Here is a 5,614-nt window from a genome sequence, read left to right as displayed (position 1 = left end):
CTAACCCTTGGAGCACCACAGCCTTCCCCTTGGCTAGTCACTCCTTGTCTGCACTAGGTGATTCGGGCCCTGCTGGCTCAAATAGACCAAAGACTGTGACTATTGAAAGCCATTTGAAGCGCTGACACATGGGTGCGTACATATGCACATGCATGCTCACTGTATGTTCTCCTTCATTTAACGCTTCACAATGACTCTATGAGCTACTACTTCTGGGTAAAGATGAAGAAACTGAGGCACAGAGAGGCTCAGTGACTTGCCTGAAGTCACTCAGTGAGGACGTACTGAAGGTGGGATAGTGGCCCATGTCTGTCTGTCTCTAGACACACTCAGGGTGCCTCAGGGGGCCAGAAAGCACTGCATTTAGTCTCAACCGATCCCTTGTCTGACTTTACTGTGGCATCTTTAAACTGTTCTCCCAGAGCCCAGGTGATATGCTTTAAAGCATCAGCCACTGTGGGGTGGGTTTTGTGGGAAACCCACCTCAGCACATGCTACCCTGAATCATTTTCTCCACTCAGACCAGGGCTTCCGAAGCTTCTGGCCAGCTCTGGAGCTGCACAGGTTGCCAGGGGTGTTTGGGTGCTTGTCAGCCAGTCCAGTGAAGGGAGAGGCCCCTGTGGGAGAGCCCAGCTTCCAAACCTAAATCAAGCAACACCAACCAATGGTCAACACCATGCTCTTCCAGCTTGAAACACTTTATGGTAAATAAGAGGCAGCATTTTCTGGATATATCCTCCCGCCCATCCCTGTCCCCCAAGAAACACTAGTTACTGTGACCCAATAACAGCCAGCAAGGTTGAGACTGTGTTGTGAGGCTGTCGCTCAGAAAAGGAACCAGAACACCCAATGGAGAATTTTAAAAGGGGGGTCTTTATTAGCTGGCCGGCAACTGCTTCCCCAGATATTCTGGTAAGAAAGCAGCCCCGAGTCTAAGTTTAAGGGGCCTTTTGAAGGCAAAAAGTCCCATAGTCACACAGGCAAATTATCATATAGTCACACACATTTCCTCCTGGTGTGAGGAAAGAGGGGGTTTGGTGAGGCCTAGCGCAAGCTGGTTACAGAAGCCAAGATAAGCCAGTAAATCACTCAGGGACAGCAAGAACTTCCCCAGGGCAGTTTCCTCCCTAGGTTGTCTGGATACATCTGGATACAGCTCTTGGTTTTATCAGCCAGGAATAGCATAGGTGGGAAACAGCAAAGGCAGGCAGAATTTAAAATTTTTCTAAGTACAGGATTTTTAACTTCTAATTTCTACTAGGAGTGCTGGGGGGCTTTCTAACAAAAACACTTTTCAAACAGTAAAAATGCCATAAACTAAATCAATCTACCTTGTCACAACTGGTCAAGCACAGACAGGCAGTGACGTGGCCGTCAGAGCTGTCCCCAGGTCTGAAGGAGCTCGCCTGTGTGTGAGCTGCACAGGGACTGTCCTCCCACGGGCCACTCACAGCGCCAATGGAAGGACAATGTTCTGAGAGCAGGAAGTGGCACTCAAAGGCCAGGAATGTCACCAGGCTCCCTCTTGGGGGCTTCGGGCCTTATGTGTGAGAAGACTCAGCCATCTGTTGGCGTGACAAGGGTTTGTTTGGCTTTCAGTCATGTGAATCTGGAGAACAGGAGAAAACCTGGCTGCTTCCCTGCTGGGTGAATTGAGTCCTGAATGAGGCAGACCTTTGGAGAGGGATCTGCATATTTGGTGACCATATTTGCTGAACCCTAAATTTGAATTTCTGGAACATTTTGACAACTTATGAGAAACCGAGGTTTACAACATTCAGAATTGGAACTTTTCTGGAGAATCCAGGATGTTTCGTTACTGTATGAGTTTACTAGGGCTGCTACAATCACCACAAACGGAGCGGCTTAAACAACAGAAACGTAGTGCCTCACAGTTCTGGAGACAGAAACCCTAGGTCGGGGTGTGGGCAGGGTTGGTTCCTTCCAAGGGCTGTGAGGGGGAATCTGCTCCAGGCCTCTCTCTTACTGCTGGTAGTTTGCTGGCAGTCTTTGGCATTCCTTGGGTTGTTGAAGGGTCACCCTGATCTGTGCCTTCATGTTCATGCAGCATTTTCACCGTGTGTATCTCTGTGTCCACACCACTCCTTTTTATAAGGACACCAGTCACATGGGATGAAGGCCCACCCTAATGACCTCATCTTACATGGTCCAGTCAGCAAAGTTCCTCTTTCCTAATAAGGTTACATGGCGGGGTACTGGGAGTTAGGACTCTAACACGTGACTTCTGGGGGACACAAGTCAGCCCATATCAGTCACCGTATCAGGCCTCACCTGTCTGTGTCCTCGTTGGTCTTGTCAACCTCCACCTCGTCTTTGGACTCGTGATTTAGATGGAAAGGATGAGGGCTCACCTTTCAAAGCCAGCTCATCAGAGTGATAGAAGGCCATGGAAACATGTGAGTCTTCTCAGCGGGAGAAGGACAAGATGGGGCAACTGGGATGCCCATGCTATTGCTGAGGGGCAGCCTTGTCACTAGGATGTTCAGGGGGCTTTTCCCATAGCCCCAGGCCAGGCGCTGGCACAGAGGCTTGCACCTGCCAACGAAAGGCCTGAGTTTGCCACATTGGAAAGGCTTCCTGAGAGCCACCAGGTAAGCAGGGCAGGAGGCTGGCAGTCAGCCTGGACTGTGCTGTTTTGCTCTCTGGACATCGCCAGAAGGTGAGGAGCCCTGCCAACTGCTCTGTGGTTAAAAGGGCCATTCTCAGCATGTAGCTGGGGCCAGAGATGGAAAGAAACAAAGGTTTCACGAGTTTACCCCCAGCTGCGACTCCTCTCGAACCCAGAAGTGCTATGCAGCTGAGCAGTGAATTCCACATGCCCATTTCTATTGGGAGGAACTTTCAGGAAAGCTGATTTGCATCTCAGCTTAAAGGACCATGGACACCATGGGAATCTCTGTGGGTCTGCGGAATTAGATAAACCGTGTTCAAGTTGCTGCGTTGAGACAGGTAAGTGCCCTAACCTCCCGCACTCAGTCCCACATCCAGACAGTGGTCACTGGACTCCTGTGACGATGACTAGGCTGGTGTGTGTCAACAGGCACAGTCAAATGACAGCCAGCAAGCCAAGCAAACTGTAGTCAGCCACAAAGCCCAGCCTCTACTTTGCTGGGGTCATTTCTCACCCTACAAAATTTGTACTATTACATAGAGAGGTATAAAGCACCCCATAAAATACTTGTGACCCTAATTCCTATAATCCTAAAGACACTTCTGAGTTATTTTCCTTTTTAAGAGGAATTACCCAATAGAGCTTGGAATTTGTTTATTAGTGGTTATTTGTGCACATCTGCAAAAACGGGAGGCCAGTTGGAGACAGCAGTGTTAAAAAAAAAAAGCATGAGTACCCTTTTTTTTTCAAATAAGTCATAGTTGCTACAGCATGATCTGTTGGGCATGTGGATTACCGAATATTCTAGAGTCTAAGGCTCTAGATCGTACATTAATGATTAGATGCACCAGCAATTTAGTAACAGCTTTTCAGGAGGGAGAAATGCCACCACCTTGAATATACCCATGGGGAAATACTATGTGTGAATGCTGGCCATCCAGAGGAGGGCGGGATGGCTGCTGCCTTACTACGGGGTGGGACACAGAGCAGGAGATGGTCTGGGGACTGCTGTTGAGTTGGGGGTTAGAAAGGCAGTTCTGTGGGGGAGGGGAATAACCTCAAGTGCAGAGGACTGGCCCATGTTCCCCGTCGAAAAGAACACATCCCACTCAGGAAACCCTTTTCTGGACTTCTTTTAAAAAATTATTTTTCTCATTGTAAATTGACAAATTGTAGTTGTATATATTTATGGGCTACAAAAAGAGGTGATGATTTATGAATACAGTGTGGATTAATGAAGTTAGGATAATTAATGTATTCATCACCTCAAATACATATTTTTGGTGGTGAGAACATTTGCAATTTACTTACTTAGTGATTTTGAAATGTACAATACGTTATTATTGACTGTATGCACCATGCTGTGCAATGTATCTCCAAGAAAAAAACTTATTCCTCCTGTTTGAGATTTTGTCCCTTTTGACCCCTGTCTCCCTATTCTTCCTCCCCCCCACCATTCTACTGTCTGCTTTGAGTTTGATTGTTTAAATTCCACGTATAAGTGAGAATATGCGGTCTTTGTCTTTCTGTGCCTGGCTTATTTCACTTAGAGTAAAGTTTTCTGATTCCATCTGTGTTGTCACGAATGACAAAATTTCTTTTTTAGGGCTGAGTAGTATTCCATTTTGTATCTATACCACATTTTCTTTATCCACTCATCTATTGATGGACACTCAGGTTGATTCCATAACTTGGCTATTTTAAGTAGTGCTGTCGTGAATGTGGGTGTGCAGACATCTCTAAGACATACTGATTTCAAATCTTTCAGGTAAATACCCATAAGTGGGACTGCTGGATTATATGATGTATTAGTCCATTTTGTGTTGCTATAAAAGAATACCTGAGACTGGGTAATATGTAAAGAACAGAGGTTTATTTGGCTTATGATTCTGGGACAGCTGCAACTGGCGCAGGCCTCAGGCTGCTTCTACTTGTGGTGGAAAGTGGCAGGTAGCCTGCGGGTACAAGCAGATCATGTGGCGAGAGGAAGTAAGAGAGAGAGGGGGGAGGTGCCAGGATATTTTAAACAACCAGCTCTCATGAGAACTAAGAGAGCGAGATCTCACTCAGACCCCCACCCTGCAGGGAGAGCATTAATCCATTCATGAGGGATCTGCCCCCATGACTCAAACATCTCCCAACATAGCCACATTGGGGATCAGATTTCCATGTGAGTTTTGACAGGGACAACACATCCAAACTCTATCATATGACAATTCTATTTTTGTTTTTTGAGGAACCTCCATACAGTTTTCCATAATGGCTGTGCTAAGTTACATTCCCACCAACAGTGTATAGGGTTCTCTTTTCTCCATTTTTTTTTTTTTTTTCATTTTAACTTAGGCCTTGAGGTTTACTTTATCTGTTTTGGCCTAGACAAAATGGTTGCGAGAAGGAAACAAAGGGATGCATGTCCCCAGCAAAGTGGTGCTATGTGAAACCTCCTCTCCCCAGACCCCCACCCCAAGAAGGATTGCCTCACAACTCTGGTGTGTTGGTTGCTTTGATCTGATACCATTTTTTTCATTCAGTGAGCTGGCCTTCCATCTCTCATATTCTAATAATTACAGTTTTCTACATTTTAACATTTCTGAAATAGGTTGTGGCTTCAAATTGATGGCATCTTAGAGTCTACAACAGAGGGTAGCTACCCACCCTGTATTCTCGTGCCAGGATTTCATCCTGACGTTGCCCCTGGGGTGAAGTTCAAACTTCTTGTCCTGGGCATCTTGGCTGCTTCCCCATGCATGGCACTCTCTCTCACTTTGCTGCCTCTGTACGTGCTGCTTCTGAGGCCTGGTCATGGCCTAGGTCCTGTTTCAGACCCCCATTTCTGCTGGTTGAATCCTGGGCTTCCTACAGGTCTCAGGTGAGACATACTGTCCTCCAGGAAGCCTCCTCTGCCCACCTAGTGTGGAGGTGGTCTCTTTGTTCCCTGTATCATCTGCTTAGGAGACTCTACTCCCACAAATCTGTGGGCTT

This window comes from Cynocephalus volans, chromosome 3 (assembly GCF_027409185.1).
Source record: "Cynocephalus volans isolate mCynVol1 chromosome 3, mCynVol1.pri, whole genome shotgun sequence".
Classification (NCBI taxonomy): Eukaryota; Metazoa; Chordata; class Mammalia; order Dermoptera; family Cynocephalidae; genus Cynocephalus; species Cynocephalus volans.
Note: the sequence above shows the minus strand (reverse complement) of the source record.